We start from the raw sequence: 20,253 nt of genomic DNA on the forward strand, positions 1-20,253 counted from the left end.
GCCTTTAGCACAATTTCACAAATATATCAGGGCACTGAAGGCCCTTCTAATGATTTTGGTGAGATTATTCTAAGAGATTTGTATTCAAAGTACTAATTGCAATATTTCAATAGTAGTGCATAATACATTACTTTATTAAAGTGTTTGCTCTGCTTTAGTTAAACTACCATTTCCATCACCAACCTAGATTCCTTGGCATTTATAATAAGTTAAGCACATGAAAATGGTTTTAAACTGCTATATAGCATACAACTGAAGGAATATAATTTTTACTTTTATACAAATTTCAGTGATGGACTGGCAGTATTGGAAACTGAAATGTAGCTCTGAGGGGTACAGTGCAGGCAATAGAAATGCAAACTGCCTGTAGCATATGAATTGGGTAGTAGCCCTTTAAATAGTTTGAGCGCCTTACAGTCTGCTCTGTGTGTACTATGTTTTAAACCCCAGCTACAGAAGCAATGTATGTGCATAACAATGCTTGGCATGTTGTATATATTTAATAAACAGTGTCAGAGGGTCCACTCACCATTGGGCACCTCCTTGTTGCTGCTGCTGCTGGGGATTAAGTCTGATGCCCTCTTCTTCACACCATGGCCCTTAGGGTACACCCTCTTCATGACTCACCCCTCCAGCCAGGTCCAGAGCCCAAGCATATGAACTTGTAACACGGCCCCATCCCACACACACATCACAATCCCTCATCCATACATACAATTTCATGAGCAATGAAAAAAATTTTCCTCATGGTAATGGGGGTTGCAGCCTGGGCCAGAGCCCAGTAAATTGTTCCCCCCACCCCCATGTGGGGGCCCTGGCAAGGTCACTATAGTCCTCCCCTTCTGGAATATCACAATCCCACCAGATCAGCTGTCCACATGCCATTCCACCCAGTCTTCTAGTCCCTGGCCAGGTCCGGTGCCATTTTCCCAGAAGCTGGTAGGGGAACCTAGAGTACCCACTACTCCAGGTTCCAGCCCAGGAACCCTATCTCTAGCAACCACAGTCTGCTTGCTCCCAAGCCCTATCATCATTTCCCTTCTTTATTGTCTGGCCTCTCTCCCTAGGTTTATCAAGTCAAACTCTCTCCTCCCATGGAATAACTGTAGCCTACACCTTTATTTGGGCACCTGTCAAAGTCTGATGCCTTACACATGATTTCAATCTCTTAGGGAGCAAATACAGACTGCTTCCCCTGTAACCCTCTTGGGAGCTCAGCTTGCTGGCTTTATATAGGCTCAGCCTGCCCCTGCCCAGCTGGGCTTCATCATCAATTAACCTTTCAGGGCCCAGCTCTCCCCCAGGTGCAGCCTATCAGATTAATTGCCCTAGCAACCTGCTCTGCCTTGTGTAGGGTGGACACCTGTGCCCAGGTGTTTCTTTTTTATACCAATAGTATTGTACGAAGGGCAAAGATCACCACAGGGCTGCTTTACAGCGCTACTAATCTGCTTTCACCTTGCCTAGAAAGAACCAACCCTCCCAGTGACAGGGGAGTTCAGTTTTCAGAAGTATCATGCTAGTACTTTTCAACAGCTGTAAATTCATTTAAAATATAATGAAAACAAAATACATGTATAATAGGGCACAGACATACATAATGACTGTAGAGAGGGTTTATTAGCATTGTTTGACATGGCTACATTACACCCAAAGGTCCACAGCCAGGTTTGGGCCTGTATTACCCTCTCTTTTGGTATGCTTAGGGTGACCAGATGTTCAGCGTAAAAACCAGGACAAGTAGCAGGAGGTGTGAAGTCCTGCAAGGTGTCAGAGAAGGGCGCACAGGATCATTCTGGAAGCTGTGAGGTGGAGGGGAAACCTATAGAGAGGAAAGCAACAACATGAAAAGCCTGGTTAATGATGGTTCTTGAGGTTCATGTAAGCTCAGCCTGCTTTGTCATCAGCTGTGCTAGCTCAGCTCCTCAGTGGACCCTTCCAGTGGCTAGTAAAACAGGCAAAATACACAACTGACAGGTTCAACAGGGAAGGTCCCGAAAGCCATTTTCCTCCCACAGTCCTTCATTTCCACAGAAAAGGGTGATCTGGAACAAAGTCTCAGATGAGCAGTGGTGAGGAAACCTTCCCCTTCCTAAGGGGCTGTTGGTGGAGTCACGAAATAATGCAGTAATTTTGGCGCCAACTGAATGCCCAAGGTCAAACTGCCTGCTGTTCACATGCTGAACTTCAGTGTGGACAGTCGGAAGTCAGCTCCTCCCTAGCCTGTACGCTGCTGCTTAGTTCAGAGAAGTCCTGCTTTTTAAAGGAGATAATATTTCCCTTGTTCTCAGCGCTCTCTCAGCACAGCATGCTCTGTGTAGAACCCACGCCAGCGCAGGGCTTGAAAGCTGTCTAACCTTTTAGACAAATAGGGGAACATGTCTGGGTTCTTTTAATTGAAGGAGTATCTAGTACATTTCAGATAATCTTACAAGATGGGACCGACCTGAGACCTGCTGCTTTGGCTGCTGGTTGCTCATTGGATTACATTGCCTTGAATTGGATCACTACGCGGCAGTTCTGCCCACAGTAGGACCAGGAGAAGGCAGAGACAGCCATTTTGAGAGAGCTCTTTTGCAAGCTGGCTCAGTGCTTGGGGGTGATGTCAATGAAGAGTTGAATGAAATTGCTAAGGAGTTTTGTAATTTTCTCCAGAAAGACACAGGCCCATGCTGATGTATTGACAGCAGTTTCTTAGGATGTTTACACTCCGCTTCACTGCTTTTACATTACAGTTTTTCTTTTCCTTAGCTGCATCTCAGTATGTTGCTTTCATCCAACACCTCGCCGCACCCCCGCTTCTGTCCATTTGAGAATCATTGGGCCAGATTCTCAGTTACACTAAAGTCCCGTTCAGCACTCTGGCAGTGTAGCAGGGTGAAGAAATGGCTCCCTCAGACCATTCTAGCATAAAGTTCAGGGAAGGGCTCTTCTCTGCTCCTGCTCTCAGCCCCTGGTGGAGGGGCTATGTCAGGTGGCCATGGGGTAGGGAAAGGGTATGGCAAGAAAGCTCTGTGCTACATCTGTTCATTGCTTCGCTCTGTGGGTAGGAGGCTAAGGAGGCAAAGGGAAAGTTGGAAAGGTAACCATTTTGAAACTATAAAAATAACTCCAGTCACTCTGCATAAACTGGGCCAGAGGCAGACATGATGGGAGTCAGTAGGTACCACCCCATAGCACTGCTAGAGAAAATAAAGTGGAATCAAATGAGAATCAAGCTTTTGAGACAGTTTAAAAACTCCCCCTGAATTCAGTGGGCTCTGGACTCGGCCTTTCCTGAGCTACTTGGTTCCTGTCATGAATGAGGACTTGAAGCTACACCTGCCCAGTCTCTGCTCAGCCTATGAGCACAGCTGAGCCACAGCCGTGCTACCTGACCAAGGGAGTCTGTAAACCTGCTCCTAAGCCCAACAGCAACAACTGATCTCTTGCTGCTCAACACACATGCTAGCAGCTGTGATCTCTCCTGGAACTGCCTTGCTCCTGCCCTGCACAGTCCACTCCAGCCCTGCTTCCTTCCTGGTTTTTTTTTTTTTACTCTGGTTCTGACTCCTTGGCTCTGATTACTGGCTTCTTTACTCTGGCTCCTGTCCCAGACACTAGACCTGACTGCCCACATCCTGGTTTGTGACAGTTCCAGCCAGATAAGAGGGGAAAAAATCAGAAGTCTTCGAAGGCTTTTCCTCAGATCTCCCATCCCTCTTATGGATACTATTGATATGATTCTGTTAAGCATCCAGAGTGATTCCTGGCCCCATTGATGTCACTGGTAGTTTGCCATTGACTTCAAGAGGGCCAGAATCTCACCCCCAGAGGTGTGACTGCTTAGTCAAATGTAACATCCAAACTTTGAATTTCATCAGACAATAATACCGATAGTGTAAAGGTCCCCTGGCGTTACTGTGGCTGGCGGCCCACCCTCGCCGTCAATCTCCGAGGGAGGCCACACCTCCCGGCTACCGATAGCCACAGTAAAGGAAAAAGCACAAAAACCCATATGGATCCATTTGTTCCTATCATCATCTGCTCTCAGCAACATCTGGCTAATTTACCCTGTATATATGAAGAGTAAATGGGGAAATAATTTTTTAAGTGGAAACTATAAGAAGGGAAATCTGGATTAAAGAGATGTTAGTTATACTATGCCATTTTCAATGAAAATCATCAGAAACGTTCATCTAAGAGGCAAATAGTCTAGGCTGAACAATCAGATATGCAAATGGCTAACAGCACCATGCAACCTTTTTGAAGAAAAAGCAAATTATCTTGGCATCAAACATTTTGCTGCTGTTTCCTCCCTAAATAAAACACAGAAAGTTCTAAAAACCTTTTTCATCACTGAAAAATGGATCCACTTCAGCACAGAACATAAATTGAAATTTATATTTATATTTTCCATTGGCATATTTGTCTATTTCACAACCTTGCCATCTTTTTCCACCCCCTGAATATTGTGATTGATATTAACCAATGATATTCAAAGCACCTAAATGTGAAGGCCAGCACCTAACCTATGCACCACACATGGTGTCAAGACAGAGCTTATATATGATTAAAATGAGGCACTTTGCAAAGGGGAGAATTTCATCCCTAAAAAAGTTTGATTATTAGTTATAAACTTTGCAAGTCAATTTATAAAGTTTATAGTCCTTAACATAGTGGCTGTTGTTGACAGTTCCATGTTATTTTGTCACCTCCATCAGCTAGGTATGACAGCAGCTCTGGCCTATTCTATTTTCTCCCAATCCAGAAAAAAACTGGGGAAAAGATTTGATAAACTGATGATAAATGCCCAAGCCCCTGCTCACTTTATCAAAAATATGATACTGTGCAAATGTAAATGATAAATGTCAGAAAAGGGACCCTGACAAAAATGGCACTTTCTTACTCAACTAGGTCTATTTTCCAGGTATCTTTAATTGATACTGAAAAGACCATTTTTACTTCTCTTAATACTTGCAGAGCTGACTTCCCTGTACTCTGATTTCTTGAGAACGTTTTGGTCTATAATAGAACCTGCATAGTGTTCCAAGACTGAGACAATCTGGGATGGGAAAATTAAGATGTTATGTTTCTCTTTCTGGTAATAAAAGATTCTGCAAGCAAAATTTAGCTGACAATTTATCTGCATGAGGCAGGGAATGGGATATTCTTGCTCTTCACAACTTGACTTTCAGATCTCAGCTAAATTTACAGCTCTGGCAGTTAGAAAGAAAACATCCTTTGACTTGTAAGATGATCAAATTTGACCTAGAAGTTATTGAGAGGGAATAAATATGGAACTCAACATAGTCTCTTTTTTAACAATAACCACACTTTATAAACAGCTTAAAATGTGAACATGGGGAAGTGAAAGGCTGGAAGAGAGTAATAATAAGCTAAATTCAACTTCCATTTACTCTGCTAAAACTAGATTAATGCCATTGAAATAGTTACTCCAAATTCACACAGAGCAGAATTCAGCCCAATTTATACATTACCATGCACAAAAAAAATAAATAAATAAATAAAAATTCTCTCAGTGCTTTCCAAACATATATAAAGTAAAATATGGTCAAATAAACAGTTTGAGTTTTGGTTTCCAAATGTGAATTCTGAATCTACCTCAGAAAGCCCAAGTGCACGGTAGAGTCAAAAACTAAAATTTTAAAACTGGGTACCTATAGTTATTTAGGAACTTAAATAAGTGGCCTGTTTTTCAGAAGCACTGAGCACCCAGCAGCTCCTATTGACTTTCAGAGGAGCTCAGAAGTGCTGAGCAAATCAGCTATCTCAAGGTGTCTAAATAAGGAGTGAGAAGGCTGACATCAGGCATCCAGTTTGGAAAATCTTGGCAAAAAATTCTGGAGAGATCAAAAGAGAGAAATGGAAGCTTGGAAGCACAAACATTTGGAACAAGCAGAAAAATGAATGTTCAAAAGTCTAAAAGGACGAGAAGCAATGAGGAAAGAAACTGGGGAAAGAAGGCCATCTCCTCAACCAGCGTTCACTACTTTATTCAGCATTCCTGCCTCCACAGATATTTGTCCTTGCTTCTCCCCACCTCCATCCCCCCAAATATTCTTTAGTCTCAGACATTAACCTATGGATGATTGGTTGGATGACAAATGATGCCTGTGTTAGTTCCCACCCTCTCTTTCTGTCCTTTGATTGATGATAGACCCAAGGTATATTTGTCTTCAGCTGTCTTGTTTTTAATGGCTAGCAGCATGGGGTCAGTCTGAGCGATGGTTTTAAAAATCAATGGTAATTCTGGAACTGTAAACAATTATCAAAACAAAAGGCATACCCACCCATCTGGGTGTTGGATCCATGCGTGGCTGCACACTGCCCTGCCTTTAGACTAATGATATAAGCTCTTGCTTTTTTAAAAGCATTGTCCGCGGGTCTAGAATGTGCCATTTAGCCACAGCCTTGGATTGAGATGGGGGCCAGACCTGCATTGACCCAGTGGGAGCACTAGGAGGAATCCTGCACCTAGAATTCTTACAGGGGGGGTGTTTACACTGTCATGCAACTTTCATGATACAGCCTACTCCCCTCTGTGCAGCCAAGCAACGGAGCTGGCAGGTATATAGATGAGACATTCAGGGCTCTGAATCTTTGTTGCCATCTTCCTCAGAGCATAATGCACTCCTAGGGAATAGTTAGGGAACAGATGGAGTGCAGGGGCAGCAGTTTTGCCCAGATATGAATAGAAGGAGGAGCCTGCTTACTCCCTTCACCCTCACCCCCCAAAGGCAACTATGTCAGGGCTAAGCAGACTCTAGCCCATAAGAACGGAGCTATTTATTTACTGATGGGACCAATACCTTTTCCTTTCAGAGTCTTTGTTTCAATTTTGCTCAGTTTTTCACTGTGGGTGGGTTTTTCATATTGAGATGGGTTCTGATTTTTACTAGAACCATTAAAGTGCACAGAAATTGAGCACGAAGCTGCTAACCAGAGCCAGAGGAGAATGCCTGCAAAAATAGGCCAAGATACTCTGCAGTGATATTCAAGAGGAAAAAGCCTCTGTTTCATTGGAATAAATAATCAAACGCTCCACTGGATGCAAAGCAAAAAAAGAGGGCCAACAGCAAATAAACTTTACTACATTCGCCCTTCTGTCAATCCATCTGTCTCCTCCTTCCACTTAGTTTTTCCATCTCACTCTAATATGCCCTGAAAAAAAAAGAGTGATTTTTTTTTTGCTTGCAAAAAAATGAATATGCTTTTCCAGTATATAGGGGTGTGAACCTATTTATGTGAGTTTTTCATGGGCACTAAAAGGAGAATGTTCTATGGAGTATTCAGAACAGAAACAGCTAGGAAAGAATGTTTATAAATGGAGCTTACACACCAAATTTCCAAACATTGGTGCAATGGCAAGAGTATGTGCGTAACTTCTGTAGCCACAAACCCAGAAGTTGTATGCAAACTTGCATTTGCAAATCCAAATTGGCTGAATAAACACTCAACTACCTGCTACTCAGGATTTTTACTGTTTGCTCTTTAATTCCCATAATCTAATTCACCATTATAACTTTTAAATATGAAATTAAGATAGACTAACATATTAATTACTCCATACGGAGGTATTTTTCATTTTTATGCATGTTTTGTTTTATTTTATTTTATTTTTTACAGATCATTTTACCATGTAACAGTGTTAGACGCTAGGTTTTTACCTTTGAACACTCCTAATTAGAAACCACTGACAAATACGCTAACAAATAAAAGCTGGACATGAGTAAGATGTGGTAAATCGAAAATGGCTGGTGAAAAATGTTCCATCAAAACTTTTTTTTTTAATTGGTGTGAGATTGGATGTTTTACTGAGAAATTTGTGGAAAGTGATTGCTTTCCTTTAAAAATTTAATAGGAAGAGAAGGTGAGATACTAGATAACATTTTTAAAGTGCCTAACGGCCAGATTCAAAAACTATTTAGATGCCTAAAGATGCACAGAGATGCCTAGTGAAATTTTTTTATGAACCTAAGTAAGTTAGGCGCTTCACTTCTGTTGAAATCAATGGGAGTTATGCACTTAACCTGCACAGACACTTTTGAAAATTCTACTAGGCACCCAGCTGTATTTTTAATTGCCTAAATAGCTATGAAAATGTGGACCTAAATGACTTAGGAATAGAGAGGTGAATTTTTTGGCTGAAATTCAAGTAGCAAATCTGTGTTAACTCAACAAATTGTTTTGGTCAGAGAAAAGGGGGGGAAATGGAAGTGTTGAAACAGCTCACTGAAATTTTCTAAATAAAACATTTTGATTTTTCTGGGCTAGATTCACAAGTGGGTTTATGTGCTATTCACAAAACTGAGGTGGTGGTGCCCCTGAAACTGCATTTTTCAATGAACAAACTATTTGTCCAAAAAATTTCATCCAACTCTAAGGACTGACATCAAGTGGGACACTTGAAGTTCTGGAAACAGTACACACTTTTATGACAAAATATACATTTTAGGGCCTGATTCGCTACTACTTTCCACCTTGTGTAGTCATTTACACCAGTGCAAATTGAATGCAAAATCTGTTTTACACCCACTTGGCACAGACAAGGTGCAAGCAGTGGAAAATCATGCCCTGAGATTTTATCAGATCTATCCTTTCCATTCTAGAAATAGCAGGTCAGATTTTCAAGTGCACTTCTGTGCGCACCACTTCCAAAATAGTGAGAAGTTCAATATATGCCCATATTAATGACAGTAGAAAGGAAGCAAGAGACTGAAAGAGAATGAGTGCACCTGAAGCTGTTAGTTACATCAGTGGGAGATGTTCATCCTAATAAAGTTCCACTGTACAGTTTCACTAAGAAATCTTTCTCGTCTGAAATGCTCAACACTACCAAGTTAATGAAAATTATTGCTTTTTTCCTCTGCCACTGTCTAGCTGCAACCAGGCTGGCCCACTTTCAAGACACTCTCTTTCCAGCTTGTAAGAGTAATCAGGAAATATGGCGCCAACTTACACAGGGCTGACTGGCTTGAAAACTGCATTTCAGAATAGCGAAGGAGAGGAAGCACCAGTCTTGTCCCTCTAATTTCCTTCTCCCTTTATAACAGACACTTCACCATGAAAAACATAAGTTGAGAATAATGGACCAGATAAACTTTACTGTGCAATTCAGCTAAAATACTCTCTCTGCTCCTCTTTCCATGATTATTGTTCAACACCAGGGAAAGTCAATGCTGTATCTCTAGAACTCATGAGCTTTGTCATCCAGTGTCAGAGGGAGAGATGCAACAAATAAATGTGATGGAAGCCACAGCGTTATTGATCTTTGGTTTTAATTAGTTTGACTCCGCTAGCAGATCTGTTTGACAACTAAATAATCTAGATTTTATGATCTCCTTAAACATGCCTGTGCTATTCAGTTAAGTAATAAAGAACCCAGAGGGCAGTGTAAACTTGCCACTTTAGTAAATGGCAGTGTAATTAAAACTTAGCACAGTATTTCTGGGTCCTGCTTTGGAATTGATTGGCAATCAATACAGTCTTTAGTTTTTACTAGGATTGTTTATTATCTAATGACACAATTATTGACAAATGTTAAATTGGAAAAAATGTCATTTAGATTAAACTAAAGTACCTTTACTTCTAGAATGTTATTAAAGCAAACAGAAGCAATCAAGAAAGGAAATTAACAGATCTTGCTAATGTTGTGCTCTTAACTATTTGTGCAAAAGGATCTGCAATAGTTAATAAAACTCCCACAGTTGCCTGATTTTCAGTGTGTGTGCCAGGTCTAGATATCGCAGTAGCTCAGTTCCCAATACAGTTTATTGGCAAAAGCAAATCAGCAAATGTGTAGCTCAGTCCTTTGGCTGCAGACTCTAGCAAGAGCTGTATGGTCTCTGGGTTTGCTGTTTCCTTTCTGAAAGGGTATTGAAATTCGGCAGTGACACTGACACAGCTCCAAAGATTATGACACTTGTTAATGTACTAGTTGTCTCTAAATCTGTCAACTGGATTCATTTTATGTCTACCCTACAGAGACTATACTGGCTCAATCCCATAGTGTAGACACAGCCTACACCAACAGAAGAGATTTTTCGGTAGCGTAGGAACACCACCTCCCTGAACAATGGTAGCTACGTTGATGGAAGCATTCTTCCATCGACATAGCTGTGTCTACACCGGGGGTTAGACTGAATAGCTATGTCAATCAGGGTTGTGGGGGTTTTTTGTACACCTGACTGGCATAGCTATGTTGACATAACTTTTAAGTGTAGACCAAACATCAGATTCAATTTAGGGTCAGTGAATGCCATGGCAATATCAAAGTAATTGTGGAAAACCAGTATCTCTTGTGTGAGATCTGTAAGCCACTAAGCCATTATTGTCTGAGTCCAAAATATGTAAGAAAATATCTTATAGGTTTCAGTGCACTAGAAGCAATGCTTGAATGGTAAATATTTCGACCTTGATTCAGGAAAGCACAGAAGCGTGTTTTTAAATCCCACTGAAGTAATGGTTTAATGGATACAGATCTCACCCCTGAATAATGATGCTTTCCTGAATTAGGGCCGTAATGAAGGAGGTTTCATTCCTTTTAGCCTTTTATTTTGTTTTCTATATATTAAACATTTATTTATTTTACCAAAAGGAGCTCTGTTCTGCCTCCAGAAGGCAGTGCTTTAGCAAAAATAAAGATATGAATAAGTATGAGGCACACACCCAAATGATGCTTTAACAATCCTCAGAAGATGCATGAGTCTGACAACTATTATCAGTCACTATTTTTCTGTCCCTTTTGTGAAAAATGATGAAGAAGCAGGAGCACTGTGTTGTCAAAGGCTCTTTCTAAATGCTCCTGTACAGAAGCAATGTTATATTGCACATTATAGTCAACTTAGTAACATCATGAACTCAGTTATGCTCATGTATGAGTTGGTCGTATGGTTTTTAAACCATCTCTTCTCCTAACCTCTAAGAAATCTTGATAACCACTCTGATGGAGCATTCACGTGCAGGGTGCCATTCATCTTTCCCTTCACTGCCAAAGCATTCATAACACATAGATCTCTTCATTGCCTGGGTCAGAAACTTTAATGACTTCTACTGAGGTCAACCTATTTAATAGATGCATCCTCCTCCTTTCCAGTTCATTGTTTGATTAATAAGAGCATGAAGGAATGGCACGAATCTCTTATGGCTAAGATGTGCAACTAGCAATTAGTTGTTAAATGTGCAACTAGCAACAAAAATGAGTCACTTATGGTGCAGATTTCCAAAGAGATTACAACCAGTGAACTGAATGCCATTCCTTCTCGAAAGCTTAAGTCTCCAATGTATCTAGTGCAGCTGTGGTTGCTGTCTCTTTTCTAAACAGATAGCCCTATTAAAATGACATTAGCGCACCAGAAAGGTTGCAGTTTAAGGCTCTCTTTTAGGTATTAAGTATTATCAGTTATAATTTATCTTGACTCTTACTGACCTACAGATGTGTAGCAGTTATGTTCTGCTCCCCTGGGAAGCACAAAGGGGGAGCCCATGGCTACCCAATGGCCATTTGGAAGCATGAAGACTCCCCCTTCCTCTGTGTAGCAGACGGAGAACACCAAGCCCAAGGTACGCCACTCCCAGCATCCATCAAATGCACATGGGGCAGCTGCCTCCAGGGACAAGAGAATGAGCAGAAGACAGCTCGTCTTCCTCTCAACAGCCCATCTGGAGTTAGGCATGACTTTTTAAAATTCTTCTTTGGTACAACGGGTGGGAAGTAGAGATGGTGGGAGAAATTCTGCCAGAACCATATTCAATAATATGCAATTCCCTCAAAATGCCACATGAAACTGGAGAGATTTTGCTGAAATTTCATTTTAGAAGAAAACCAGAAGAATAGTTCTGATAATATTAAAACATCCTGTTCTTACATTTCTGGAATGAAACCTTTTGATTTTTTATTTTCAAATTACATTTTATTTTTTTATTTTATTTTTTTAATTAAATTATATAATTTCTTTTAAAAGTGTAAACTGACACAAAATAATTTGATATTGTTGAAAGGAAATGTTTCGATTGACACTAAGCAATTTTTGTGCAGAATTTTCCTTTGTGCAGAATTTTTACAATTTCCTAATTTTAGAATAGAGCCAAATTATGAAATCTCAAAAATCCTTCACAAACTGAACATCCATTCTCTGCACCGCTCTAGTGGAGATGTGTGTGCAGAGGGAAGAATGATTGTCAACTGCGAGGTCTGGGGAGGACACAGGAAAAGAAGCCATTAAGAAAAACTGAGAAGTTTGGATTGTGAAGGGGAGAATGGCAGAGAGGGTTATGGGCAAGGGAGGTACTTTGCTTAATATTTTAGTGGGTTTAATTCCAATTTCAAAGAAAATAATAATAGATTTGAAGATAAGGATTGCCAGTAGACAAAGACTCAAGGGATTTTTTGGATGTAACTGTGAGAAGGATTTATTTTTAACACGTGTACATATGTTCTTAGACAATCAACCATAGGCATAATTATCCCGAGCAACTGTATGATCTTATTACTATAAACCTTCATCCTACCCTTCTCTCGATCCCATTGTATCCTACAACGGAATAGACTGCTATATTTGGAGAAAATTAAATACTGCTTCTGCTAATGGTGCATGCTTTGTGTAATCATCCTTGCTGCATACTTATATTTTTGTTCAGGTTTGTGACCCTTTTATAAAGGTTGCCTTCTAGCTAAGTATTTATATCGCCCTCCTCACCACAGTATCCGAGCACCTCACAGTCTTTACTGTGCTTATCCTCACAACATTTTTGTGAGGTAGGGAAGTGTTATTATTCCCATTTTACATATAAGAACAGTCATACTGGGTCAGACCAATGGTGCATCCAGCCCAGTATTCTGTCTTATAACAGTGGCCAGTGCCAAGTGCTTCAGAGGAAATGAACAGAACAGGTGATCATCAAGTGATCCATCCCTTGTCACCCATTCCCAGCTTCTGGCAAACAGAGGCTAAGGACATGAAGATAGGGATATGAAGAACAGAGACGCTACGTGACTTGCCCAAGGTCACATAGGAAGTCTGTGTCTGATCAGAGAAATGAACCCAATTTTCCATGTCCAAGGCTAATGCCCTAACCAATGGGCCCTGCATGTCAGATGACCTCTGAATGAAAATCTCAGGTTATGATAATGTGTTCACAAGGTGAAAAAGAAATACAGAAACCTTCCCTGGAGGAGGAAATCTACTGCTAAAAGCGAACACTCCCATCCATCTAAAAACAGGAGATTTAATTTTCTCAGATAGCAAATTATGCCAATGGAATTGTAAATCTTGGTGCCTCCAGAACGCTTCTTCCCTAGGCCATTTCTTTGTGTATTTGGTTGTGAGTCTGAGGCAGCAGCAATAGTTCTCTGACTTTCCTTGTTATCAACCCTAAATTGACAAATTATAAATTGAGATTGCACCATTTTTTTTTATTGAAGGATACACTCAAATTGCAGTTTAATATGAGAATATAGATGGCCATTCCTGTCATCTCATCCCCTGGCCAACACCCCTTTGCAAGCTGTTTCTTTTGGCCTACAACAGAAAAGCCATCAAGTGCCAAATTCATCCCTGGCTTAACTCCATTGGGCCCAACACTGCCACAACAGGAGTCCAAGAGATTACACTCAGTATCAGACATGTAGCAAACTGACACTCTCAGATCCTATTCCAAACAGTCTTCTTCAGTTTTCTGCAAGATGGAAGCTTCTTCTTAGACTGACCTACAATAGACAATTCAGTACAGGATACCTGATCTCGGATGACTCGGTGTTGAAGCATCTCATGCTTGGAAGCATGAAAGACATTCCATGAATCCCATTTAAAGAGATTATGGAGGATTTTTTCCACATTCTTGCCAGACCAAGATTAAATAGGATCATGATATAAGAACTTGCATCTCAAGCTTTAGCTGCATTAGAGCAATGCCTGACTGTGCTTACCTTATTGGGATTGACACCATTTTGACGCAACTGCCTCAGCTGCATATCATACTTCTGAGGTCTGAAAAAAAGAAAACAAGAACCAAGGCATTAGTAAAGTCACTCTCAGGTACACAGCACAACCCATCTATACCACCTGAGTAAATCCAAGCTCTCTACTTAGTTCCCTATGAACCAATGTTCTCCCCCATTCCCTTCCCCTGATGATCTGTAGTGTGTTGGGTCCCTGCATGAGATGGGGAGGAATTATGGTGGGACTTCCTAAACAGTCATAAAAACAGTTCCTTTCCTCCCCAAGCAGCACCAGCCAAAGATGCAGCATTCTTCATGTATGTTCCAGGCTGCCAGGAACTATCTACCATACCACAAGTGAGTGTGACAGCCTAGCAGGGTGTCATCCCTAGTCCTTGCAACAGATCCTTGTTCGAGACAGGACCATTCACAGCATCCATTGGAACAATCCAAAACTGTCAGCTGCTGCAAAATATACAGTATATGTCATGTCATAAACCTCATGCGCCTGTTCCAGGGATGGGCCAGCGAACTCTGCCAGACAGAGTGGGATGGAGTGACTGTCCCCTACTACTGAGTGTGTGCTACAGGTCCTCCTCTATGCCTGATCTGCAGAGGATCTGAGTCTATTATAGCACCAGCAGGGGGCTGTTCAGAGCTGAAGGTTAAATTTAATGTTCCAAACAGACCCTTTTCAATTTCCTGCAAGATAAAAGATACCTCTTTAACTCAAGCTGTAGCAATTCATGCTTTTTGCTTGGAAGGCACCTGGTTCGATCCCTGGTGTTTTGGCCAAGTTGGTATCACACGGCAATCTACAAATCTTTTAATGGTTGAAGGGAGCACAGCGCATAGTCATGGTGCTCATTGTGCTCGCAAAGCATCATGGCCAGTGTGGATGCCTTGTTTCAACCTGAAACACTAAGACAGAACCATTGCAAACAGCAATGATGTAATTGTCTACTGCAAACAAAGGTTCAGATGAGACTTGGCTGCTGTGTGGCTGTTTAAAACCTTTTTTCTTCTGCAGCTACATTTGAGCTACAGTTCAATTAAGTATTTCAAATATGCATTTCCGCTTCCCCACTCCAGTCTCCATCATATATATAGAAAAATAAATATGTTAGCCTCAAGCTACAAATCATATTACTATATTTATAGCAAACTCCTCCAAGGTTTTTGGGTAGCCTGATTTTCTAAATTTATCCACCCAAGATTTTTAACACCCAAAATTGCACTCCTCCAAGCTTGCTTTCGAAAAGGTGGTTATTTACATTGAAGGTCTTTATATTTTATACCGCCTTAGGTGCACTATATCTCTATCTCTTTGGTGCATTCAAAAGATACATTTCCACTTGAGAAAAGAAATGCATACCTATCTCAAATCTTTGTTTTGCAAGGGTGGGTAATATTGTTATTTAATTCCCCACCTCTGATTTTCCAAATGCTATTTATTAGCAGCTGGTTTGGAGAATTAAACCATCTGCTCTTTGAAAAATGAGTATCATTGAAAATAAATAGTTTAGCCTTGGCAGTAAATTCCTCCTGACTGCAACTTGTCTTACTATTGCTGCTACTACTAATAAGATTACAGCAAGAATATTACATTTGTCAAGAACCATAATAATTGCTTTCAAAAGTGAGGTATGGTTCTGATCAAAATGGTTAGCCAGTTGTTGAGCAATTTCTGTGCTCAGGTTTCCACATTTTAAACGGGAGATTTGATTCTAATGCAACCTACATGAATGAAGCGAAAGGCATAGCTTTTTCATTAGTTTAATGACTGCTGTGAGAAGGTAAATACTAAGAGACAGATTGTCCAACATCAAGCTGAGTTTTTCAGCCTGTCATTTGTGAGAATACAAGTTTTTGCAGTTCAGATCATTTAGACACTAAAGTACCTGATTTTCTTTGCAAATCAATTGTTTAGAGTCCTGCACTTTTGAATTCAGTAGAGGCTTTGTCCCTGAACTTACTGGATATGAGATCAAGTTTTAGATGTTTAAATGATAAACATTTGACTGACTGGAAAATAAGGAATATTTTATATTTTTTCATGTAAAAATTTTCCTTCCACTTAAATAAGGTGGCAGTGTGGTCCAGTGAGTAGGGCTCTGGTCTGAGTCAGGATACCTGAGTTCTACTTCCGGAGGTACCACTGGGTCACCAATTAAGCCAAAGCAAGCCACTTCATCTCTTATTAGCTTCTAGATCTGAAAAATGGCAATATAATTGTACCCTTGTACAGGACTTTGGATCTGCAGATGAAAAATGTCACATCACTATTAGTTTTATAAACCACACCTGGAAATAATTGTGGGCACAAAATTGTACCTGCAATTATTTGTGCTCACAACAGAATGGTGTTCCAGTTACGGCTGGCCTGAAAATCTGGCCCTAAAAATCTGTGTAGATAGTAATAATAATGTTACTGGTTACCTAGAAGGCTTTTTGAGCTGTTAAACAAATATTCCCATATTAGACCATATACTATATTTATTATTTTATTATTAATTATTATTATTATTATTGTTTTCACTCTTTTGACTTAAACAACCTTTCATCCAAGTAACCCTAAAGGTTTTAGAAACAGAGTAATCTTCACAATAGCCCTGTGGGATAGAGATTAAAGCCAACATTTTCACAGTTAGGTGCCTAAAGTTATCTGCCTAATTACATCATTACATATTTAAAACTTCAATGGGGTCTGAGGGAGCTCAGCACATGTGAACATTCGGTCAATTATTTCAATACCCAATTTCACTGCTTTAGGAACCTAAACTTGAAAATGTTGACCCAATGTTGGTCATGTAATGAGTCAGTGACAAAACAGGAGTCCTGTTTTCCTGTGTCCTGCTCTAATCCTTGGATGCCCTAATAGTTTGTGATTTTATCTTTGTATATTCTGACACTCGAATCTGTGAGTTCTTTTTATTATTATTATTTGTAATGTTGGTGTGAATGTGATATTCCTAAAGATAATGGATAGATACCTCTGTTTATAAAGCTATGTCTAGTGCAGCTACATGGGGCCTGATTCGGATCTCACACCAGTATAAATCATGAAAAACTCTACTGAAATCAATAGTCTAACACCAGTGTAAAACTAATGTAAGAGCAGAAAAAGGCTCATATACTGTACCCACAACCTGTTCTGTCAATGCTCCTCAATTCAGGATTCACACCACCACCTGCTATTGCATTGCTGTGCCTCTGTAATGCACAGACTGCCAGGGATACTGGTTTATGGCAGGAATGCTAGAAAGGAGGAAGAGACTGGAAGTGCTTCATACAGCAGTCGCCATTTTCGACCAGACAATGAATAAGCATATCACATCTCTTTCAGGCAGCAAACAAAGCTGAATTACTTTAAAATAAGACAAAGTGAAAATCAATCTGCTGAATTAAAAAATGTTAATACTTTAATTGACATACTGCATGTCAGCAGGAGTAAAATGAAATAATCTATCTTTCTGGATGCATGATCATTTGTATATTGCTAGAAAACTGTTCCACTTTTCTAAAGAGAGGAATGGGTTTCACTTTCCCTCTCTGGATATGGAACATGTCAGTCCCATAACGCTATAACTGTATAGGAGAGAACAAAATTTATATTCATGAGATACAGATGACTTCATAATTCACAAGTGATATTGGCCTGAGTGTATAATTAGGCCTCCCCTGCAAAGCAGAGAGCAATCCCAAATTGAAAGTGTTTTTAAGTAAGAAACTTACACAAGAATACCTACATTCTATTCCTGGATCTGCTGCTGACCTGCTGTGTTACCTTGAACAAGTCACTTCACTGCTCTGTGCTTCTGTTTCTCCTCTCACCCTTTATTTTGTCTGTTTAGACTGAAGGTTCTTTGGGGTAAGGACAGGCTGTCACTATGAGTGAAATCTTGGTCCCATTGAAGTCAATGGCAAAGTTCCTATTGATTTCAATGGGGCCAGGATTTCATCCTATGTATTTATACAGTACCTGGCACAATGGAGCCTTGATCTCATTCCAGGAGAACCAAAGTTTCAACTGTAATACCAATAATAAACAATAATACAGCTTTTCCTCTACAAAATTGTGAGCCAATGTGTTGGTTCTCGGGGTACCCAGGATTGTGTGTCACCTTGTTACTTACCCCCTGCCTCCAAGGTGATGGTGTTTTCGTTTGCATTGCTGGGTGTCAGTTTCCTAACACCACCAACCTTCTAGCCACTCAAGCACGCTCCTCTGGATTAGGCCAGCCCTTACTTTGCCTTGCAGGTTAACAATAGATGCATCCTAATCCCCAAGTCCCTTGGAAGCATTCCGCTTTGATCTCCAGAGCCTGTCACTGGCAACTCAGAGAAATACCAGGTCTGCTGTCCCCAGAGGAACAGTACACACATCAACTTGCAAGATTCAGCTCAGAACTATCACTTTGCTTAACATCATAGCACTTGACATATTTATAGCGAAAACAAGAATAAGTTTATTATCAAAGATTCAAGATTCAGGTGATACTGAGTAAGGATATTGGAAACGAATGGTTACATATAAAACAAAATCATAAACTGCTTTCTAGACACTAAACTTAATTAACAGGTTAACCTCCTGTCTGACTAAGTTTTATCTCATCCAAAGTTTTCTTCAGTGTTTTTAACTGAGGCTGGCTGAGATTCCATTTTCATTAATGTAAAAATGCTGTCTTTTTACTTCCAAGGTGCAGGATGAAGGAGTGTCTTCTCTGCCTCCTGCATGTCCTCCCCCCGCCCAGAGTTCATTGTCTATATTCAGAGATAGGATAAACATCTGTGGCTTGTTTTTCCTTTGTGCTGCTTCCCTGTTGACTTCACATTTCTTCGTTAACATCTGACTTGTGCAAGCCTATGCAAAGTGATTAAAGTGTCTGTATAACATTTCTCCCATTGATGGGAAGGGAAACACTCTTTATAATATGTAGGCTAACTACTGACAGATTGCAGGGATTAGACTTTAAATGAACTAAGTGATTGTGAAGCCAAAGATGAATGAGAATTAATACAGAGCTGGAGAGATGGTAGGTGCAGTCCTTTGCTTTTTTGTTACATTTGTGTGAACTATAGTAGCCAGGAATTGTGAACTTGGGTGAACAATTACAGCTAAAAAACCCATTTTTCTAACCATTCAACCATAACACAAAGTGAATCTGAATCAAATATATTTTGAGATTTAGTTCAGTTAATTTTTTTTTTTGGCTCACTGTGGTTCTAATCTAGAGCTCACTGAAGCCAACAGGAAATCTTTCTATTTACTTCAGTGTGCTTTGGATCAGGATCTATATTTTGTTTTTGTGCCTGCGTCTGTTTTTGGGTTGTAGCTGGATCCAGCTGTGAACACATCAAATCACCACTTGAGCAGCTGGCCTCCTCGTATTGTCAGCCTGAGTGGAAGCCAGCAGTAGTATAAAACTGATGAGCAAGCCTGTTTTTTTGAGATTTCCAGCTGAACTTTGCAGATGTAAGATGCCTGGATAGTTCCAGGTTTAGATAGGCATCTGATCTGAACTTTTGGGTGTTTATCCATATTTCATGGAATTTGGTGACTTCAGTGCAACACAAACTGAGGGAACAGGTAAAACTAATGAGGTCTAATGTAACGTAAATTTCTTTAGAGATTGTTCCTAAAGCAAAATGATCAAAGCATAATTATAACCTTTAGGATTCTCTGAGGAATATCCCTGGTGCTAGAGAACTTCCCTGGTAGGTGCGGAGCCAGTTCAGGGTGTGTTCTAGGCATGCAGGGAGGTAAGAAAGATTTGGCTGGGACAATCCTGTGCTGTAACTATTCCCAGGGGTAGTGAAGCTATCTTGGGTAGCTGGGCACAAGTTATGAAAACCCTAAGGTTCCAAAGCAATCCCAGGCCATCCCAAGACCTTGGGGGTGAAAGCGGCCCCTGCTCAGTTCTTATGCTGGGCTCTGAAATAGTGTTGGGTTGTCCATTATTCAGCCACTGTATGAAATTTTCTGTTAAATGTTCTGGTTTTTCAATGATAAGTATCATTCACCGAGGGAAACATTTTTCATTCTTTATCTCTTTTACTTTTTGCTACTTAAAAAAGTGAAAGTGTTTCCTCCCCAACAAAATGAAATGAAATGTTCATTTCAAAAATAAAATAAAAAAATATATTTTTCATATTGAAAAATGACTGGCCAAACAGAACAACAATAAAATACCGATTTTTGATTGAACATTGATTTTCATAAAAATGGGAGTTTCTTTCAACCAAAATGAAAAATCTTCACAAAGAAATTTCATTTAAGTAAAAAAGACATTTTCCATCAGCAAAAAAGC

General features: G+C 40.2%; 1 long non-coding RNA gene across 1 annotated transcript in view; it reads right to left on the reverse strand.

Moving 5' to 3' along the window:
* Window positions 1-1,619: 1,619 nt before the first annotated feature.
* Window positions 1,620-20,253, reverse strand: part of LOC137157356 (uncharacterized) — a 32,924-nt gene continuing 14,290 nt past the window's right edge. Inside the window, exons 2-3 of the long non-coding RNA XR_010921087.1 lie at window positions 13,931-13,991; window positions 1,620-1,822 (exon numbers count right to left, since the gene is read on the reverse strand). This is a non-coding gene — a long non-coding RNA (uncharacterized lncRNA). The remainder of the gene's footprint in view (window positions 1,823-13,930; window positions 13,992-20,253) is intronic.

This window comes from Emydura macquarii, unplaced genomic scaffold (genome assembly GCF_026122565.2).
Source record: "Emydura macquarii macquarii isolate MOO-44397 ecotype Brisbane River unplaced genomic scaffold, CSIRO-AGI_Emac_v2 contig_1483, whole genome shotgun sequence".
Classification (NCBI taxonomy): Eukaryota; Metazoa; Chordata; order Testudines; family Chelidae; genus Emydura; species Emydura macquarii.